This window comes from Sus scrofa, chromosome 14, assembly GCF_054392235.1.
Source record: "Sus scrofa isolate SSC_HxYL_T2T_F1_AM1 chromosome 14, Sscrofa_HxYL_maternal_Yorkshire_Landrace_v2.0, whole genome shotgun sequence".
NCBI classification, from domain to species: Eukaryota; Metazoa; Chordata; class Mammalia; order Artiodactyla; family Suidae; genus Sus; species Sus scrofa.
The window spans coordinates 143,299,363-143,322,629 of record NC_139396.1 but is presented as its reverse complement, the minus strand read 5'-3'; positions in this window follow the sequence as shown (position 1 = coordinate 143,322,629).

Genomic DNA, 23,267 nt, shown 5'->3' with positions numbered 1-23,267 from the left:
CCTCCCTCTCCTGGGACTTACTCAAGGCCGCACAGGCAGTGGGCACATGGTCTATATCCCTGATTGTCTGGCCACATGAGAGAGAAAAAACATTGATTCTAAAACCAAGGAAATGGGGGTCTTGAGTCCCAACTCTCCAGCAGGCCATCCTCTTCCCTCTGTGTCATCCATCTGGGCAACAGGGAGAAGGGAGGGCCTGCTCCCCGTTGCCTGCAAATTAGCAGGACTGGAATGAGAAATGTCTGGTGAAAAAGAGGACTGTAGCCCTCAGGACATGCTGGCCTTGTGTTTGTTATTGTTACTGTTAATAGTCCCTAATATGAGGAGTTCCCATCATGGCTCAGCTGTAATGAACCCAACTAGTATTCGTGACCTGTGGTATAGCTGGAAGATGTGGCTCAGATCCGGTGTTGCTGCGGCTGTGGTATAGGCTGGGAGCTGCAGCTCTGATTCAACCCCTAGCCTGGGAACTTCATAGGCCGCGGGAACGGCCCTAAAAAGACAAAGAAAAAAAAAAAGTCTCTAATATGTACAAAGTGCTGACCACCATGGGCTAGGCACATACTGCTTAACAGGTATTAGCTCACTTAATCTCAACAGCAGCTCTGTGAGGGAAGAAGTACCATTATTCCCATTTCACTGATAAGCAAACTAGGGCACATAGGGGTCAAGAGACAGCCTAAGTCCCACAGCAGGTAAGTGAGGGAGCGGGGAAACTGACACAGGGAATCTGACCCCAGAGTCCACATTCTCAGCCACCACGCAGAGATGCCTGGATAATCCTCAGGGTGACATCAGCCACCAGCCACTAAGCAGACACCCGCGGTGTCCGGCATGGTGCTGAAATGCAGAGTCCAACTTCATCTCCTCCACCCCTGGTGAAGCGGGGATTACAGTAACTAGTCTAGAGATGAAAAAACGGAGGTCCTAATAGATTCGAAGGTTTGTCCCAGGGCCAGGAGAGCCCTGACCGTAATCGCTCACACACAGCTTCTCCAGTGGCCCGCAAAGCCCTGACCAGCAGTGACCGTGGGACGCCAGGACAGCATCTGTGTACTCGCTCCCCAGGACCCCTGGCAAACAACACCCCTCCCACCGCTCCCTGGCTTATCTCCTAATTAAGCATTTTGTCAGGGCAAGTGGTTTTTTGTCCTCAAAACAGAACTCCTCTTTCCTACAGAAGGAAGCAATTTCCTCCATGTCAAAGTTGCCAATATCTTTTCATTGTTGTTTTCTGGAGAGGGGGGCCTGGGTGACACCATCAACAATGTGGCTGTTGCAGCACCCATGCCCGCCCTCTTCGAGCTTTTCTGACGGCTCTGGTCTTATCTTCAGGTAGAGCATTGTCAGTTTTCCAAGCCAACAGGCTTTGTTTATTTCCAGAGAAGAGAAAAGAGAGCTTTTCAGCCCTGACTCCATTTGGGATGCCAGGCCAAACTCGCAGCTGAAACAGCCTTTGAGGGCCAGCGGACTCTCCCCTCCACTGGGATCTGAGACCAGCTCTGGCCTCATGGTTCCTGGTTCCTTTTTTAATCTAAAAAGTTATGTACACATAAATACATTTGAAATGATACAGAAGTGAATAGTGCAAAATAGTGTACCATTCTCATTTATCCTATCACACCCCTCATCATTTACCACAATCCTTCCAGGTTTTTCATCATGTATTTGCATTCATCTCTGCAAACGTAAATATGTCAAATTTTGTAGATGTATACTTTTTAGGCACAAAAATAATATGATATAAATTTCACATAAAAATATATCTTGGTGATTAGGTATATAGTCAATGGTATGGATATGATTTCTTTCCTCTTCTCCATTTTATTTAATATTTAAATGGCTATTTTTATATTGAAAGGGGAATACATACATGGATAAATCGAAACCATTTGAAGGGGTGTATATTGTGTCTGTCTTATCCATTGATGTATACCCAGTACCTAAAATGGCATCTGACACATGGTGACCCAATAAACAAAGGGTGTCTCCCTCCCACTCCTGGACAGTCACCACCGGGCCACCTGGTTTCCTGTGTATCCTTCCGAAGGTATTCGGTGAACACACAAGCATAGCTGGGGATACAGTCTGTGATTTCAATACAGCCAGTCACCGCCTTCTTTCTTCCCTCCTCCTGCCCCCACGCAAGTTGGCCAGGGTCAGAGCTTTAGGGGAGAAAGATAACAGAGGCCATCCCACAAGCAAGAAGATTGGGTGAAAAGAGTCGTGGCTTTGGCACGAGGAGACGTGGATTGTATTTCAGGCTCCAAGGCTGACTTCATAGTCGCTTCGTGGGTAACGGGGCGGGGTGGGGGGGGAGTGGAGGGGGAGAAACAACCACACGGACCACACAGGGTTGTTCTGCAGAAGCTGTGAGAGGTTGTGTGTGGAAGCAGCAGACACATGGTAAGCACACCGTCATTTGGAGCACGTGACGGGATGCCGAGCCAGCTGCTTTGTGTACTGCCCTGATGTGGAAGATTCCAGTTTTTCCAGAAAGCAGGGGAGAAGTCAAAGTTTGACTTTTCTGAAATCAGATGAGCTTTTAGAGCAATGTATTTTTAAACCAGAGTTTACTGCTATTAGTTAATTAAGGCTAGTGGAGGTATCACCTGGTACCAGACATTGTACTAGATGCTTGATATATAAAAAAGGCAACGTTTAGGTGCCAGGCTCCCCTGTTCTATGAAAGAAGAAAGATACAGCTATTGAACATATATTTATTGAGTGCCTACTCCAGGTATTGAGGGTGTGGCAATGAACAAAGCAGATGAAGATGCCCAGAACCTGCCTCCGAGGCTCAAATAAGGGGAGATAGGCAAGCAGTGGGTGGGAGAGGGCACAGCTAGACCAGCCTGAGGGTGGGAGGGGACATCTTTACATAGAGATGTACTTGATCACACTTGAGATCATACTTGAGATTATATTTAATTACACTTGAGACCAGTCTCGAAGGAGAGGAACTCACAAGCAGCCACAAAGGGAAGAGCATTTGAATCAGAGGGAATAGCCTTTGCAAAGGCACAGAGGTGTGAAAGAGAACAGCGTGTCTGAGGGAGGTCTAAGTAACTGGAGGGCTGAGTCACTAGGAGATGAGGCTGGCAAAGTAGGTCAGGAAAAACTCTGAAGGGTCCTGTATTAGTTTCCTACTGTAGTTAGCACATTACTACAAACTTAGTGGCTTAAAACAATACACATTTATTATCTTAAAGATCTTGAGGTCAGAAATCTAAAATGGATCTTATTGGGTTAAAATCAAAGTGCCCATAGGACTATGTTGCTTCTGGGGGCTCCAGGGGACAATCCATTTCTTTGACTTTTCCAGCTTCTAGAAGCTGCCCACATTTCTTAGCCTTTTTCTTCATCTTCAAAGCTAGCAGTATAGCATCTTCAAATCACCCTCTCTCTTTATCACACTCTTTCTTGCCTTCCTTTTTCTTATATAAGGACCTTGAGATTATTGGGTCCAGCTGGGTAAGCCAGGATGCCCTCCCCTTCTTAGGATCCCTAGCTTCATCGCATCTGCCAAGTCCCTCTTGCCATGTAAGGTAATTTAATCACAAGGCCCAGGGATTAGGGGCCCATCTTAGAATATATCCTGTCTTCTGCCCACCACAGGCCTTTTATTTACACCATGGCAGAGACTTGGACCCAGCTGCATCTTGGATGGAGCTCCGTTTGTAACACGGGAGTTTTGGAGAGTTTACCTTGGTGGGCAGTGAGGAGGATGGGCCTGAATTAAGAGAGGGTAAGTAGGGAAAACCCCTCAGGAGGCTGACTCCATAGTCCAGGAGAAAGAAAAGGGAGTCTGAATGAAGCAAGTGGAGCAGATAGTGGGCTTAAGAGGAGAGGTGGAGACCTTGAGAAAAATCTTTCAAGGAGTCTAGTATAGGACAGAAAAGGAAGAGGGAGCTGAGGGAAGATGTTTCTTATATTTGCTTGTTGGTTGATGTTGTTTTAATTTTTTTTTTTTTTTTTTTGAGCCACACATGTAGCATGTGGAAATTCCCAGGCTAGGGGTCGAATCGGAGCTACACCTGCTGACCTGCACCACAGCTACAGCAACTCAGGGTCTGAGCTGCGTCTGTGACCTACACCACAGTTCATGGCAATGCCAGATCCTTAACCCACTGAGTGAGGCCAGGGATCAAACCCACAACCTCATGGACACTAGTTGGGTTTGTTACCGCTGAGCAACAATGGGAACTCTTGATTTTGTTTTAACTTTTAAGCTAAAGTACTTCAGTGTGATTTTTGGTTGATGGGACAAGACAATATATGAGAAGGGAGATTTTAAGAAATTAAAAATTGAACGAAATATTATATAATTTTTTAACTTGAAAACTTGTGTTTGCAGGGTCTGTCAGCTGGGGAACTGCCTTCATTTTCTTTCATTCTGCCCCAAAAGTCCTGACCCTAAGGTAAAAATTCACTAGAGGATATTTCTAAAGAACATTCACCCAATGTCAGTTTCAGAAGAGGCAAATTCTTCCTATATATATTATTTTAAATCTTTTTGTATTGGCTTCTTCAAAAATTTGAGCTAAAGGTAACTCAAGCTCTCTAGTTCCAGTGCTATGATGATATCAGAGCCTGATGACTGGTTTACTTTATGAAAGCACCTCCAACACATTCCATATCAGTGGGAAGAGCTCTGTAATCAGAATTGATGACCTGGGTTCGAGTCTTACCTCCACGCACCTATGTGACCTTGAACAGGTCACTTATTCTTGCTTCCTCTCTGTGAAAAGAATAATTACAGTACCTGCCCACTTACTTATCAGTTTTGTTATTGGAGAATCTGTTAGACTAGACCTCAAAGAGCTCTGTAATTGCTAAAGCACCATACAATTATGGGGCACTTTTTTTTTTTTTTTTTTATTTCATGCCCAGACACTTATTCTGTTCTTTTTCCTGAAGCTTACATTCTGTTCCACTATAGGTAGGGAAATGAGCTTTGGGCGAAGCCAGGTAAGTCTCACCTGACCATGGGGGACGTGGAGATGGGTGTGCCAGTTTTCTCCGCATGCCCTTCCCCAGAAGGGGTCCTGCTCACCCTGCAAGGCTCTCTGCCTTCAGGAAGCTTACAGTCCAATAGGAAAGGGGAGAAGACGTGACAATTACCACCTACGGTAAGTGTTGCAATCTCATCTGAAACTTTGGAGAGCAGATCCTTCCAGATTAGGAAATTTGATGCTGGCAACTGGTGGTCAGGGATGACTCCTTGGGAGATCAGATGCTGAGTTCAAACAAACAAAACAAGCAGGCAGGCAAAGGGGAAGGGGCATTTCAGGTGGAAGAAAGAGCATGTGCAAAGGCACCGAGGTTTTCAGCAATATAATATGTTTGGGAGCCCTGGTTGGGACAGCCAAATTCACAAGGCTGTTGTCAGCTCATACTTTTATCTTACGGGCTTTGCAAAGAAAAATTTGTTCTGACCTGGCCTGATGGTCCCTGAGGCTGCATCCCTACCCTGGAACACCTCCACACAGTTATGGAACTCTGGGAGCCCCCAGTGGGCCAATCAACCTTGGCTCCTTTACCATAGAAGTCTAGGGTTGCAGCCTCATCTCCTGGAATATATTTGCCTTATAAACAGCCAGCCTGCCACGAGTTTCTCACTGAAGGCAATTTTGTTGTTAGGGTAAAAAAAAAAAAAAAAAAAAAAAAAAAAAGCCTCTGTCCTCCCTCCTCCCCCCCAAGTCCCTGACGTGAGCCTGTGTCATTAGTTACTCGCTTTGGCAGTTTTATTATGGAAATGACATATTGAAATACAAATTGGGACGCATACAGTATAATTACTAATACTGCATATTCATTTCCTCCCTTTGTTACTATTGAGTCCCCATAAAGCCCTCTAACCAGCCACGTCCAGATCCTGTGTGCAGTTTTGCTTCTTGTCTCTTTTCTTCTGAGGGCCAGGCTCGGCTGAGAGGGGAAACACAGTCAGAGGAAGTACCTGCCTTCCCTGAGAAGGGCTATTTTTGTGACAATGCTGAGCTGACGCGGCAGTTGGGGCCCCTGAGGTCCAAAGACTTCTCAGATCTTCCCAGACAAACAGCTCTCAGGCTGAGCCAGACACGGGAAGTCCCAGCCAGGGCACCTTTCTAAAAAATGAAATGCAAAAACTGCAAACATTTTCAGTGATGGGGGGCTGGACTCTGTTGCCCTCCAGGACCCCTGACCTCTCTTCTTCCCTCAGGAGCTTCCCAGGAGAAGGAGTTCATATAAATTGATTAAACTGGTCACCTCCTAGAGTTGCACAGTTGAGCACTCAGTGCCCTGTAACCTGTGCCATCTCCGTCCATGGCCTTGGTGTCTGCCTCTCGCCGGGGAACACTGTCCTGTGAACACATCTCACTGTGACACATAAACTCTTCTCTCTGTCACTTAGCATTTGCTCCACTTTGGGCAAATTTGCTTAATTCATCTGCACCTCAGTGTCTCTATCTGTAAAGTGGGGATACTAAGAGTGTTCATCTCATAGAGATGTTATAAGGATGAAATGCCTTACTGCATATAAAGCATGTAGGACAGAACTATTGTACTATAGCTTTATTGCACAGATGGCTTCCCTTAAACCCCCTTTGCCACATGACTTTGAGGAACCCTCGTCAAGAATAAGAGTCTACTCCCCTCCTTGAGTCTGGAGTCAGCAGAAATAACAGTGCATCAGTTCTAGGCCCTAAAATCTCTCATCCACTTCTGTCCTATTGGAACTCTGCCTCTGCACTGAGAACAAGTTCAGACCAGCCTGCTGGACAATCAGAGACCAAGTAAGGCAGAGCTGAGTTAGTCTTCTTCGGCCCCAGGCATGTGGGGAAGCCCAGCCATGGAGTTCCCACTGTGGCTCAGGGGAAACAAATTTGACTAGCATCCAAGAGGATGCAGGTTCAATCCCTGACCTCATTCAGTAAATTAAGGATCCGGCATTGCTGTGAGTTGTGGTGTAGGTCACAGACAAGGCTCGGATCTGGCATTGCTGTGACTATGGTGTAGGCCAGCAGCTACAGTTCTGATTTGACCCCTAGCTTGGGAACCTCCATATGCCATGGGTGCAGCCCTAAAAACAAATAAAACAACAAAAACAACAACAAAAAATTAGCCCACAGGTGACCCAGAGCTGCCCAGGAGCATGAGGGAGGCCATCTTAGATGAGTCAAGACAGACTCAAGTGTTATTTGTTTGTTTTTTTATCTCAAACCACTAAAGTTTGAGATGGTTTGTTACGCAGCCATAGCTAACTAATGCAAACAGTAAGCTATTAGTGTACTTTCTCCCTTCTCTCATAACCACCATCTATATATCTTGATCTAGTGCCTGTCCAGACTGAAGTGTCAGGGCCAGAGGGATAGCAAGGTATCAGGGGAAGAGCATAGGCCCTGGAGTTAGACAGAGTTCAAACACCACCTCTGGCATGGACAGAGATAGGAACCTACAGCCAGTAAATTTTACTGTATTACATGGGAGTAATAACATCTATGAGATGAGGTTATAGCAGGGATTGAGTCAGGTAGTGGATGGGGAAGAGTCTGGCACCGAGGCTCTACTCTTTCCACAGGAAGGTCAGTGTCTTACATATAATATAACATTTAGTACCAGATGAATAAGTCATAGTTTTCTTGGCTAGGTTGAGCTGTTAAGCTCAGTTACCTGATGCTCTTAGAGAAGGCACAGGTCATAGCCTCATTTACAAGCATAAAGGGAGTGTCCTCCAAGTAGCCAATGATGATCATCCATGACCAATAATAACAGAAACACATGCTATTTGCTTAGTGCTTACAAAGCCCTTTCGCCTATATTACATTGTTGAATTTCACAATCATTCTGTGGCCCCCGAGAATCAACACTGTCCCCGTTATACAGCCTCCAAGGAAAGTGTCGAGGTCAGGGCTTGGCCCTTTGATGCATGGGCCAGGGGTGGCAGGGCTGGGACTCCAAGAGTCCCTACTGCCCCTAGTAAACCAGCTGTTGCAGCACCAAGGGCCCATGGAGTCTCACTGGTGGGACATTAACCTCTGCTTTTCTGTTTATTGAATGCCGACCGCTTAAAATGAAATGTTCCTCGTCTCCTAGAAACACAACTCCAGCCTCACCTTGGCTCCGCACCAAGGCCTTAGTTTTTCAGTCCAAGGGCCTTTTTTTCTGGGGGCAAAGAACCTCTCATTGTTCTCATCACTCAATGTCCTGCCAGGAAATAAAAGGACCCACAAGAGTTCTCTAGCAGAACTATCCAAGTCAAACTCTGCAGCTGGCATGCGGGCAGCCAGACGGGTGCACTGAGGGCCCTTTCTCCACAATCACTGGGACCATCCTCCCCAGCCACCACTGGACAAGGTACCCCAGCAGCAGAACGCTTCAAGGATTAGGCTATTTCTTGAAGAAAGATCATCAACTCCTTCCTAGAAGGACAGAGAAGGCAATCCCTCTGCGATGTCAGCCCGGGCATCTACAGAGCCCTCCCCGTGGGCAGATTTCTGTCCTTGGTGAGCTCAGGGGTTGAGAGGTGGGCAGAGGGACATGAAATGTCAGTGAAACAATAAAGTCAGTTCCGGCCTTCCAGGAGCTAGAAATCCAAGTGGGTCCTGGGAAATGCCTTTCTGGGGAAGCCATCTCCAGGAAATTGGTCAAAAGTTAAAAAGCTGTTAGGACAAAGATATTTATAGTAGAGTGATTCAGAGTGATGAAAATCTAGAAGTTGTCCAAATGCCCAACAAAAGAGAATTGGTTAAACAAGTATTGCATTAGCAAAGTAATGAAATATTACTATATCACTAAGAAGGATAATAATGAAGCTAAAACTGCATGTAAAATTATATGGAAAAGTGAATATAAAATAATACAAGTTAAAAGGAAAATGTAGGAGTTCCCGTCTTGGCTCAGTGGTTAACGAATCTGACTAGGAATCCTGAGGTTGTGGATTCCATCCCTGACCTCGCTCAGTGGGTTGAGGATCTGGCGTTGCTGTGAGCTATGGTGTAGGTCGTAGATGTGGCTCAGATCTGGCATTGTTGTGGCTATGGTGTAGGCCAGCGGCTACAGCTCCGATTAGACCCCTAGCCTGGGAACCCCCATATGCCGAGGATGCGGCACTAAAAAGGACAATAATAATAATAATAATAATAATAATAATAATAATAAAAAGAAAATGCAAAACAGTTTGTAAGCAGTCTCACTTGTGTAAAATCTGATATGCACAGTGACAATGGCCAAGAAGACATCATAAAATGAAAATAGCAGTTGTTTTAAGGTAAATGGGCATGATTGTAATTTTCTGGGCACGTAAGCTTAACAGGCAGTGAGAAATCTAGAAAGTAACAAGAGAGAGATACATGCTTTCTGGCTTTTAGAACTGTGCAAAACACCAATAGTGCAAATGAGAATATGACAAGCACACAGTAGTGGGGGGATTATTGGGGACTTTGAGTGGCTTTATAATGGATTGCCACTGAGTTGGCACTTCCAGAGACATTTCTGGGGACCCCCAGAAACAAAGAGCCATACCCACTGACCCTGCAGCACTACCTATGTTGGCATTTCAGATACAAGGCCAAAATCCCCAGGGGAGAGTTTTGGAATTCAGGGAGGTCTCTTTAGTGGCCTTCAGATCACATCAGTAACTTAGTTACTCATCCCCCACGTGGAGGACTGACCTCAACCTGCCTTCAAGTCTTTTTTTTTTTAGTATAAATAACAATAACTGCATAATAACAAGAAAGAGCAAAGGTGAACAGCAAGAAGGTAACCTGTGCATCCAGTTTGCGTCGAAGAAGCCAGATTTTATTATCAGGATGCTCAGTGTGGGGTGTTTCTGAGGGTCAAAGGGAGGTCAGTGCACCTACCCCCTCTAAATACCTTCTCTACCCAGTGGTTAGTGCCCCAGATTGCACAGTCTGGGATGCAACCCATCTCTCCTCAAACTTCAGTCTGAGATAGAGTTCAGATACTTGATACATATGAAGAGTCCAAGGCCCACCTCCTGATTCAGACTACAAACGATTTGTCAATGAACCTGTCAGGTGATGCTACTACATGTGGTCCTAGGACTATACTTTGAGAATCACAGAGTGTAAAGACTTTAAAGTGCAAATCCTAACCCAGCCTTACCACTCATTTGCCTCCTTGAAGCTGCATTTTAGTAAGGAAACTGGAGGGAGGAGGAAGAACCCAAGGGCACAGGATACTGAGGAAGAGGGGGCAGGTCTTCCTCCCCCAGGGACGAGGCCAAGACCAGAAAGGGAAGCCCTCTGCAGCCAACTTTACTGATGCCATCTCTGCCACCACTGGCCAGTGATGTATGATGTCCACCATCTTGCCATGAATAGATTGGGGTGTGCAGTTTTGGAGCACAGGCTGGGGCAGGCACAGGAATGGAATGGGGGCTGTGGTTGCCTCTCTAAGCCTCAAGGTGCTCAGATATAGAAAGACAGGGACTGATTTAAATAAGTTAATGCAATAAAATAATTTAAAAAAATACCCTGAGAGAGTAATACCTGTATTGCGGGAAACAGGGCAGAGAAGGGAGTGACTAATAACTCTGTGGGTGGGTGGAGGCAGGGGAGGGTGGGGCTCGAAGGATGATTAGTGGATGACCTATTAAGAGCCAGGCACCATATAAGACAGTAATTTCAGACTCCCAACAACCTTCCAGAAGGAAGTATTATTTTATGTGGATGAATGTGAATCTCAGAAAGATCAGTTGCATATACAGCATCCTAAAGTGGTGATTTGGAGCAAGTCTGTCCAACTCTGAAACATGAGGTGTGCTCTTCCCCTAGAATTCATTTGGCTGTGATCTTGGGTGAGTCATTTCCCTTCAGGTTCCTCTTCTGGGACAACAGGGTTGCGCTCCCTGTGTGGCACCGGGGTTCTCCCAGCTCAGAGCCTGGAGGAGCCTACCCAGACCCTGAGTGGGGAGTCCCTGGACCTGAAAGAAAAGGAAGACCTTGCTCCCCAAGAGGGATCACTGCCTTGCAGAGAGGAGTCATTATGAGACAGGCCATCTCCCCCACCCACACCCCTGTCTCCAGGCTTTGCACACCCACCCTTAGACCTGGGCAAGAGGTGAGCCTGGATGTTCCAGAACCAGGAATATTGCAGCAAGTTGCAGCAAAACCTGTAGGCAAACAGGATGGTTTTTTTTTTTTTTTTTTTTTTTTTTTTTTTTTTCCGGTTTTGTATTTTGATCTTGACCTCCCATCTCTGTTCGAAAGTTTACTGATCATCAGTGCAGTGAGGGATAGAGGAAGTCTTCTTTGTTAGCAGTTAAAAAAATATTTTTGGCCACTGGTGGCCCTAGCAACCCACAGTGACTACACAATAAATGAGCTGGGAGGAAGGCAGAAAGGTGGGGATCCTCTCTGGAGGGGACCACACATCAGGCTTAACCTCTCAGAGCTCCAATGCAAACCAAAGGAAAAACAGATCAGCCCTGGGTGGTATCAAAACTTTGGCTCAGGGCTGTTAGGAAAAGAAGAGATTCTCCCCCCCCACACCATCCCACCACCATGCTCCTAGGTCACCAGACGTAGGTCACCTGCAAAGCCACACCCATTCCTGCCACAGCCAAAGGCCTGCACATGGGCCCCCAGAATGCCTACCACAAGCTCAGAGAAAAGGACACAGAGACAGGTCATCCCCTTCCTGGGACAGCAGCTGTGGACAGAGCCCAGATCACAAAAGGCTCAAGGGCAGCTACACGAACAGCCCCAGGTGTCATCTCTTCCGCGGCTCAGGTAAGCAGCTGCTCAGGATGGGTGGCAGCGCCCCCAAACCTTGGTCCAGAGTATTTCTCCCTCTCCATGGACAAAAGGCTGCTCCAGCATCCCCAGTCAGCCTGCAGGCTCTAGGGGTTCCCGTATGATGCTTTGACACCTAGAAGATTAGACCAAACATTTTCCAGCTGTGGAAACAGGCAGAGCGGCTGTGACTGATCAAACCATGGGGAGCAAAGCAAAAGACACCTCACATTTGGATCATTCCCCACACAGCTGGAGAGCAGCTTTAGTTTCTTCTGCCAGTAACTGCAACAAAGGCTTGCTAGATACTTTTATATGTGTTTTGTATATACACATAGTCTTTTTATGGCCATATCTGCGACATATGGAAGTCCTCAGGCTATGGGTCAGATCAAAGCTGCAGCAGTGGGCCTAACCCTCAGCCACAGCAATGCCAGATCTGAGCCGCATCTGTGACCTACACCACAGCTCACGGAAACACCAGATCCTCAACCCACTGAGAGAGACCAGGGATCGAACCTGCATCTTCATGGATACTAGTCATGTTCGTTACTACTGAGCCACAATGGGAATTCCGTTATATGGGTTATCTTATTTCCCAAAGTAGCCACACAAGGTGGACACTAGTTACTACCCCTCTTTTTGCAGATGAACAAACTGTGGTGTAGAGATGTTAAGAGGTAGAGGCAAGACTGGCACCAAGGCGGTCTTATTCCAGAGCCAAAGCTCCCAACAGCTACACCGAGGGGAACTCTGGGTTCTTCTTGGGGTTGGAAAAGATCCAAGTGTCCTCCATCCCATGACGACCAGTCAATGGGAAGTTTCTAGAGGCCCCCCCTCCACCCTGAGAAAAGAGGGAGCAGTTGTTTCAGAGATCATGGGACCCATGTTAATGCTGGGCGGGGGAGAGCTGTGGGGAGGGCGCGTGTGCTCAGGCCACTTAGGGTGGGCCATCTTGGCTTGCCAGCTGCTGCAGTCCCAGGCAGGGCCCTTCCCCTCAGCACCTGGCTCTCATCTTCCAGGACCTTCTAAAGCTAAGTTGTACTAATGGGCTATTGGTTGCCAGAGTGATCCAATCTCTCTGTTGGTTCACAGACACTTTTATGGAGGCCTTCTAGAAATAAAATGGAATGCTGGGGATTTGTGGCATCACAGGAGTCTGAGGGGAGACCTCTCTCTTGTCCTCAACTTGAACCTAGGAGGTGGCCACCCAGTCTTGAGGCCCTCACACTCAAGGGCAGAAAAAAATTCTTGTGGGCAGTGGGGGGAATTAAGTGGGGTGTGGCCAAGATATGGAAGCAACTTCAGTGTTGTCAACAGATGAGTGGATACAGAAAATGTGGTGGGTTGTGTGTATGCAAAGTGTTTATAGGTACACACACCCGACATAGATATACACGTACATACTCACAGACACAGACAAAGGCTGCATCATCTCAGTTATATATGGAGTCTAAAAAATAGTCAAACTCATAGTAACAGAGAACAGAATGGCAGTTACCAGGAGCGGGGGGTGGGAAAAATGGGGGGATTTTGGTCAAAGGATCCATCTTTCAGTTGGAAGATGATTAAGTTCTGGAAACCTAAGGGGTCAACGCTCGTTCATAGTACTGCTGTTGACTTGAAATTTGCTGGAGAGGAGAACTTAGAAGTGTTCTCATCACACACACAAGATAACTCTGTGAGGTGATATGTGTGTTGATTAGCTTGATTGTGGTCCTCATTTCACCAGGTCCATGCGGAACATGCAAAACATTACATAGTACACTTTCAATATATACAATTTACATTTGTCAATCATATCTCAGTACAGCTTGAGAGACAAAAAAAAAAAAAAAAAAAAAAAAGTGGAGTATGGTCTGTGCCACTGCCAGATACCTGAAAGCCTATCACAAAAAAAAAGAGATTAATTAGGACATCTTCAGAGGGCAGGAAGCGTGCGATGACTATGGGGCCTCGGGAGGCAGCTATCAGCTTAACATAAGAAAAGATGCAAGACCACCTTGTTGTTGTTATTATTACTCTCAAAGCTGCCACTTACTGAAGACAGTGATAAGCTTTATGCCACGCACTTTTCTCTACTCTGCCTTAACCTCCTGACCACCTGGGAAGTAGACGCCTGCAATTAATTCATGTCCCTACATCGTGGGTGAGAAATTAAGCTCAGTGAAGTTAAGCAAAGTTGAACACGGCTGAGTGAGCACATGGAGAAGCGGAGGTCCCTACCCATACCTGGCTCCAAAGTTGGCACTCTTTAAGATTGTCTTCTCCCCCACACTCCAGTGGTGCATCCCCCATTCTCAGAGGTATTCCAGAGACTCTGTACCCTGCCTCATCACAGGGATCACCCTGGATGTTCTTTAACATCTGGCATCCCAAGCCTCATCCCGGAACCACAGCTAGACTTCAGGGAGGGCCCCAGAGCTTGCGTTTAGCCAGCACTAAGTAAGCCTGGGAAGCACCACCACGCTAAGGAGCCCTGCACTGAGGAGGCTGGACCGGATGCTGCCCAGGGCTCCGAACTCCTGTGTGGGCTGAGATTTTGTGATTCTATTTTTAGGCAGATCTTTTCCCGAACCAGTGTCAGACTTTCTGGCACCTTCTGATGGCTCTAGGGCACCTGAGCTGTCTTCAGAGGCGCTCTGATGCCTCAGAGATAGGAGGGGCTGGGATGGGAGGATCCCTGCGAGCTAGGAGAAAGCAGAGGGGAGCCACAGTTGCAGAGTGGAAGAGGGGGAGGTGAGAGAGCCAAGACCTTTCCTTTCCAGCTCAGAGGGGGAATTTGCTGATTCTATCCACCCGAGGTCAACTGTTGGGAGCCTGTCCATGCTGTCGCCCTCCCTTGCAGAGAAGTTCCCCCTTAAGGGAAAGCAAGGATGGAGGGAGGGAGGTTTCCAAGGACCGTTTCCCCACTGCTTTGGGGGGATAGAAGGTGGCTTTTGGGAAATGAGTAGAAGAGACATCCTGTCGCTAGGAACCCCCGCAGCAGCCAAATGACGGGGATGATTGCTGAGCCTCCCTGAGTGCCTGCTTTGTGCCAGACCCTATGCACAGGCGGGCTCTCAGTTAATCTCCATGAAAATCTCAGGAAGTAGGTACCATGACTGCTCTCATTGTGCAGATAAATTCATAAGCGTAAAAGGGGTGAGGCTACTTGTCCCCAGCCCCGCAGTCACTGGAAGAGCCTTCGGATCTCATTGATGAGGATGCCACCCTCCTAACCACACCACGTGCTATCTCTCAGACCCCCAGAGAAGTTCAGTTTCTTAACCTCCCTCTGGATCGTTGACTTTTAACCTCCGTTTGGATAACTGACTTTTAAAGATGTGCCAAAAGCTATTATTTTGTTGTTACAGCTAATGATCAATAATATCTGCCATGGCCCAAGTACTGTTCTAGGCACTTTGCATGCGCTGATTCATTTCATCCTAGTGTATTTAAAAATGAGAAAACAGAGCCTCAGAGAGATTGAGTGACTTGTGCCAATGGTTGTAAACTGGCACAGCCAGGGTTCAAATTCAGTGAGTTTGACCCCAAAGTCTGTGCCATTAACCATTATTCTCTGTTGCATTACCCCAGAGAAGCACATATTCCACCCCCCACTCTCCCCGCCGCCAAATACCCATACATACAACTATGTCCTTAATTTCAGGGGATATGAGGCTCTCCTAAAATCCTCTTTGGTTGTCTAATTCTGAGTTAGCATATTTACTTTGGTTTTTTTTTGGTTTTTGTTTTTTTTAAACTCAAAACAAAGATGGAGGAGTTCCCATCACAGCTCAGTGGAAACGAAGCTGACTAGTATCCATGAGTCTGTGAGTTCGATCCCTGGCCTCGCTCAGTGGGTTAAGGATCTGGCGTTGCTGTGAGCCATGGTGTAGGTTGCAGGCGTGGCTCGGATCTGGTGTAGGCCAGTGGCTACAGCTCCAATTCAACCCCTGGCCTGGGAACCTCCATATGCTGGCGGTGTGGCCCTAAAAAGACAAAAAGACAAAAAGAAAAAACAAACAAACAAAAAACCCCAAAGATAGAGCTTTACCTTCTAGGAAGACCATGTACTGAAGAGGGACGCCCAGGCCCGAGGTCCTCAGCCAGGCTGCTCTGAAGCTTTCTTTCCCCTTCACCAATCCCAGATCCTGGGATCTACCCAGAGGCTGGGGGAAAGGTCTGCTCTGGCCACACCTTTCTTTCTGGGAGATCATGCTATCGAGCAACTCCATCTCATACCTGTGCCCTTGCCCTGAAATCACTGGACCTACCTTTGCCTTCCCGGTAGGGTGTACGTCCAGGAGTCAAGGGGTCAAGTCCAGGAAGGTGGGGCAGGTGAAGGGAGGGCTACAAGTAGATCACAGGTGTCTTAAATTTTAGTTGACATCAGAATCACCTGTTCAAAAGCAGAGTCCTAGGCTCCACCCCCGAAGGTTCTGATTGAGTCCATCTGAGATGTTTTTAATAAAGGCCTCGAGTCTTCCTGATGAGATGGTCCAGTGACCAAGACTCTGACCAAGATCAGAGGCCACATTATCCTCCCTGTTGGCAGCTGTAGCTAAGGGTATGACTCTTGGTTAGTCCTCCTGTGTTTGGGGCACTGGCGAAGGGGCAGGGCAGGAGCTCCTGGATGTACACATTGAGCAGGAAGGAAAGGAAGGGGGAGTCTCCTGGAACTTCTTCTTGGCACTGCTTCCCTAAGTCCCTGTGGGTCGCCCAGCATCAGTCAGTGGCCTGTCCTTCCTCCCTCTCTGGCTTTGAGTCACTGGCCTTTACCAAGCCTCCACCTGAGTCTGCTCTGAGCCGTGAAAGCTGCTGTGGGATACAAGACTGAATTTGATAGGACAAGACATATTTCCTGGCCTCAAGGGACCAGGGCCTACTGGAGGAGGTGAATAAGTCAAGCAAGAAATGTCAGTGAACCTGGGGCCTTTGAAATCGGGGGACTAGGGGAGCTGGAGCCTAGCCCAGGGGGCAAGAAACCGGAGTGTTGGAGAAGAGAGGTGATTCCCAGTGAGAGGCTGCAGTGAACGCTGGTTGGGGGTGTAGAGGCGAACAGAGGGAACCTGGGAAGTAAGGAAACTAACTGACCTGTTTTTCTGCGGACAGAGGAGGTTCCCAGGATGCAGAACTTTCAGTGGCAAGTGCGGGGCAGACAGATGCTAGCGGGTAGGCAGGTTGAGGTCACCTTCAGAAGGCCCCAAGTACCCCCGGAAAGGCGCACAAGAGCCCACCTGAATGCTGCACTAGGCTCTCTCCACCCATGGAGGAGGCAGAAGAAACCTGAGAGGTGGAGATCTGTGGACCCCCTTTTGCACACCCCAGGCTCTTTTTTCTTTTTGTCTTTTTTTTTTTAACAAATGTTGAGCGACACAGAGGCTGAACCAGTTCCCCTCAAGTTTCAAGTAAACAGATGAATTACACTCCAAGAGGCAGGAGGCGGAGTGGTGACTAAATTAGTTCTTAATTGAGCTCTTACTATGCGTCAGGACTGTGATAAGTGTCTAATGGAGCCTGTCTCATTTAATCCCCATGACTTCTCGCTGAGGCAGATTTTATTCCCCCCATTGGACAGATGAGAAGAAAGAGGCGCACAGGGAGCAGGTCACCTGCCCAGAGTCACACAGCTGGTCAGCTGCCAAGCAGGGACTTTGACAAAGCGCACCTTAACCGAGGAATAAAGGTCCACAGGATGTTTGCTCTAATTGGTCAGTGTGAAACGCCCCGGCGTTTTAAACAATACTCACCTGTCACTGAGAATTAGAAGCAGAGTGAAGAAATGACTCAGGCACCGAATTTTTAAAAAAGGAAAACCCAACAGCTGGAGATAGCAAATTGAGTCTTCAGAGTTCACATTGTGTCCTGGATGCCTAAGTGGAGGCGAGAAGCCTGAGCTTCAACAAACCTGTTTTCCCAGATGGAAAGGTGTTTTCTGGTTAGGAGGATAAACAGCATTTGGAAAAGGAATGAAAGATCAGTTGCTTTTCTGGAGCACGGTGAATAACAAAGGGGGCCTCTGTCACTCTCTGGGTCTGGCAAGGTGACACGGCTAATCCTAAAATCTATCCTACAGTCGCAGGGCCAGGGAGAGGCCCCTGTCCCTGGAGCCCTCAGCAGACAGTCCTGCTGCTTGAGTCAGACGAAGGTGCCCCTTATGGGATAGTTTCCTTCTGTGCGGAAGAGGAGGAGCTCGATGGTGATGTTTTCCAAATTTTTTCTCCACAACCCACAGTAGGAAATACATTTTCTGGGGAGTTCCCGTTATGGCTCAGTGGGTTAAGAACCCGACATAGTATTCATGAAGATGCAGTTCTGATCCCTGGCCTCTCTTAGTGGGTTAAGGATCCAGTGCTGCCATGAACTGCAGTGTAGGTTGCAGATGAGGCTCAGATCTGGTGTTGCTGTAGCTATGGCGTAGGCAGGCAGCTGCAGCTCCAATTTGACCCCTAGCCTGGGAACGTCCAAATGTCACAGGTGCAGCCCTAAAAAGCAAGCAAGCAAACAAACAAACATTTTCCGGCATAACCCAGCTTGTATATACAGGTATGTGTGTTTCAGAAAATCAGTACTCACCAGGATTAAATGTGGTATGCCCTGTTATTTTCTACTGTAGCCAAATTTATTTGTTTAAAAGCTGGTTGTGACCTGCTAAGTTGATTTCACTACCCACTAATGGTTTATGATCCACAGTTTAAAAAAAAAAAAGCCTTACACTGTGAGCAGGGTCAGGGAGACTGAATGGGAGGTGTTAATGACAGGAATTTATATTGTAGTCATTATCTCTGCCATTGTGCCTTTGAATAGTGCTTTGTGTTTACCCTTCTTTTATCTAAACAGCATTTGTCCAACTGTGTTCCACAGATTACCTTTATTCTAGGAGGTTTTAATAGATGTTTTCCTCCAAAGTGGTTCTGAGGTCAGAAAAGTTTGGGAAGTGTTACATACTGTAGTCACACCTGAATATTATAACTCAGCATGCTCAAGGCTCTGAGAAGGTCTGCAGTGAAGGACCCTACTAATTCTGCTTACCCAGCCTTCCCCAGACTTAGTTTTTATTTTTATTTATTTATTTATTTATTTTTAGGGATGCATCTGCAGCATATGGAAATTCCCAGGCTAGGGGTCAAATCAGAGCTGCAGTTGCAGGCCTATACCACAGCCACAGCAATGCTGGATCTGAGCCACATCTGTGACCTACACTACATCTCATAGCAATGCTAGATCCTTAACCCACTGAGCGAGGCCAGGGATCAAACCTACATCCTCATAGATGCTTTTGGGGTTCTTTACCTGCTGAGCCACAACAGGAACTCCACAGTTTGTTTTTTTAATTTTTAAATTTTTATTAAAGTAGCATTGATTTACAGTGTTGTGTTAATGTCTTCTGTGCAGCATAGTGACCCAGTCATAATACACACACATATATCTTTTTTCTCATACTGTCTTCCATCACGTTCTATCCCAAGAAACTGGATATAGTTCCTTGTGCAGTACAGTAGACCTCATGGCTTATCCATTCTAAAGGTAATCAAACTCCCCATCCATCCCCCTCCCCCCTTGGCAACCACAAGCCTCAGTCTTTGTTTTTGACCACACAGAGCCCCGTACTCCTTACTGGGGCACTGGCTGCTTCACTCTCTCCTTTGTGATCGATCCGGTGAAGCCAGGGAGGCAGTATTATGGGATACTTCTGGATCTCCCACATCAAGTATGGGCTGGAGCTGGGCCAGAGCCAGGCTTCCTGACTCTCAATCAGATGGTGGAATCCTCAGGCAGCCCTGTGGCTCCTGAAGGGTCACCTCCCTCCAGGGCCACCCTGCGCTTCCAGAGACAATGGAAAGGTCCTGAGTGTCGCAGAAGTTCCAAGCTCAGCTTGAAGAACATGAAGCTCCTCAACCTCCCTGAACAACAGGAGCCGAAAGTCAGGGGAGTGGGTCACCTGCTCCTTATTCTTTGTGATTCTGAGAGATGTTCCAGCTGAGTTTTCCAGGGATGGGTAAGGTCAGCCCTGAACTGTTTTTACCCCCTTGTTTTCTTTAACCCCTGTTCAGGGGTGGAGGGGGAAGGGATGAAAGGCCCCCATCCCCTTCAAGTCTCCAGGGCAAAATGAGCATCCACTGCACAGTGGCTGCACCTGACTTTTTAACTTAGTGATGGATCTTGGAAATTGTTCCCTATTCGTACACAAAGAGCTTTCCAACTTTTTTTTTTCTTTTTACTGCTATATATATTAAAGCCCTTTATAGATGCATCATAATGTATTTAACTAGCCTTCCACTGAGGTGCATGGATCACTTCTAGTACTTTCTATTAGAAATAAGGCTGGGTACTCAGGTGCCTATGCTGTTGTATGCACCTGTGAGAGTGTGTGTAGGATAAAGCCCTAGAAGTTGAACTGCTGGGTCAAAGCACAGATGCTTTTTAGGGGTGTTACGGGCTGCCTTGCAATTCTGCTCTGGCAGGAGAAACCCAGGAAGACCCTTGGGGGTTTCCCTTTCTCATTAGATGTTTAATCCTGGCCAGATTCATGCATTGACCCTGAGCTCAGGAAACGTGGGCGTAGTTCTGCCCTGTCTTACAGCAGCTGTGTGATCTTAGGTCAGTCACTTGTCTAGCCAAGTCCTTCTTCCCATTTGCAGGGTGTTGGAGCACAGGATATGAGGACCTACCAGCTCCTTGTTTTTTGTGACTCTGGTAGATGTTCTTGCTGAGTTTTCCAGGGAGAGGTAAGGGCAGCCCTGAACTGTTCTTACCCCCTTGTCTAGTTTCTACTGTGAAGATACTTCCCATTTGTAAAATGTCTGGTTAGGATCAGGTCTTTGGCCTTATTCTTTGGGAGAAGCAAGCTAAGATGTGTAGCTTATCTCTGTTATCTCCTTCCACAAAAATAGGATCTCCACGTGGCCTGGGATGTTGTGGGTTTCACCGCTGAATTCCAGTGTCTAGAGCAACACCGTTCAGTAAAAATATAATGTGATAGAAAAAACAAGGACACAACACATCTGTGAACATAGTGAAAATCCAAAACTCTGAAACACTAAATACTGGTGAGGGTGTGGACCAACAGGAACCCTCATACACTGCTGCTGGGAATGCAAAATGGTACAGCCACTGTGGAAGATAGTTTGGCAGTTTCTTACTAACTAAACATACTCTTAAACATATGATTCAGCAGTCGTGCTCCTTGGTATGTACCCAAAGAAGCTGAAAACTTACATCAATATAAAAACCTGTGCAAGGATGTTTATAGTAGCTTTATTCATAATCGCCAAAGCTTGGAAGCAACCAACATGTCCTTCAGTAGGTTAATGGGTACATACTCTGTGGTACATCCAGACAATGGAATATTATTCAGTGCTAAAAAGAAATGATCAGGCCAAGAAACGACATCAGGGGAAATTGAATGCATGTGACTAAGTGGAAGAAGACAATCTGAAAAGGCTCCATACTGTATGGTTTCATTCTGGAAAAGGCAAAACTATGGAAACGGTAAAAAGATCAACAGTTGCCAGGGGTGAGGGGAGTGGGAAGGATGACTAGATGGAGCATAGGCGAGTTTTAGGGCGGTGAAACTAGTCTGTGTAATTCCATAATGGTGTATGCCTGGTATTACGCCTTTGTCAAGGCTGATAGAATGTACCACACCGAGGGTGAAGGAGACCTAATATAAACTATGGATTTTAAGTGATAATGATTTGCCAATGTAATTTAGCAGTTACAGCAAACCCACCATTCCGATGTGGAATATTGGTAGTGGGGGAGGTTGTGCGTGCGTGGGGAAGTCACTGTACCTTTCATTCAATTTTACTGTGAACCTAAAACTTCTCTAAAAATAAAGTCTGATAAGAAATGTGAGCCAGGTATACATTTTTTTCCATTAAAAAACTAAGATATAATTCACATAACATAAAATTTACTCACTTAAAAGGTACAAGTCCATGGTGTTCAGTATATTCAAAAGGTTGTGTAGCTAACACCACTAATTCTAGAACATTTTCTTCATCCCCAAAGGACTGAAACCCCAAATCTATGAACAATGGCTCTCCATTCCTTCACTCTCCAGCGCTCTGGCAACCACCAATCTCCCTTCTGTCTCCATAGATTTTATATGCTTTCATTTCTCCTGGGTGTATACCCACAAGTGGAATTGTTGGATCATATTGTAACTGTATTTAACTTTTTGAGGAACTGCCATATTTTTTTCCAAAGTGGTTTCACCTTGTTTCATTGAACTTCTTCATATCCTTGCCAACACTCACTTGCTTTGTTGTTGTTTTGTTTTCGGTAGAGTCATTGTACCAGTGTGAAGCGGCAGCTCATTGTGGTTTTGCTTCGTATTTCCCTGATGGTTAATGATGCTGATCATCTCCTTTCACGTGCTTTTTTTGGCCCATTGTTTATCTTCTTCAGAGAACTTCTGTTCAAGTCCTTTGCTTACGCAGCCGCATAGGTCATAGCTGCGGCTCGGATCTGATCTCTGGCCGGGGAACTTCCATATGCCGTGGATGCGGCCAAGATAAATAAATAAATCATACAAAATGTGAAAAAATAAAAAATGGGTTACCTGTCTTTTTGTTATTGACATATTACATTCTATGAGTTACAGCATAATCATTCCATATTTTACACACAGCGAAATGATCACACAATGTCATTAACATCAGCGGCCACATACAGTTATAAAAAAATTGTTTTTTTCTTGTGATGATAACTTAAAACCTACTGTCTTAGCAAATTTCATATACACAGTACAGGGTTTTTTGTTGTTTTGTTTTGTTTTTTGTCTTTTGTCTTTTTGGGGCTGCATCCGAGGCATATGGAAGCTCCAGGCTAGGGGTCGAATCGGAGCTACAGCCACAGCAACTGAGGATCTGGGCCGTGTCTGTGACCTACACCACAGCTCATGGCAACGCGGGATCCTTACCCCACTGAGCGAGGCCAGGGATGGAACCTGAGTTCTCCTGGATACTAGCCAGGTTCATTAACCACTGAGCCATGAAAGGAACTCCTCAGTACTATTAACTATAGTCACCATGCCGTGATTCTGCTTTTGGGGGCACATTGTGGGTCCCTTGGAGATTGTGAGTGGTCATCCTGTGTACGTGTGTGTGTGCTGGGGGCTTATTCACAGAGCTTCAATTCTAGGGGGATACCCAGACCCCAGCTAACATGCTCTGCTTTGCTCATGCTCGAGGGACCCCTCCCAGGAACAGCAATTTTACAAGACCATACTAACACCTCTCAAAGACAAAGGCAACTGAAAAGAGCTGGTCCATCGCAGAGATGAGCCTTTTCTTCACAGGCCCAAGGAGACCCGGAAACCATCAAAAGCTGAGGCTGGGAAACCCGGCTTCCTGCTCTCGCCTCAATTCCCCACCACCATTACCACCATGACCACTAAAAATAAGACCAAACCCAACACACACCCTCCTCAAGTCATTCTTGTGATTTATCTCCCTGCTTCCTGTTGATCTTGAAAGTTGTCTTATTTCACAGCTTCTGATTTCTGTTCACAGCCCACTGGGCACTCCCCCAGCTTGA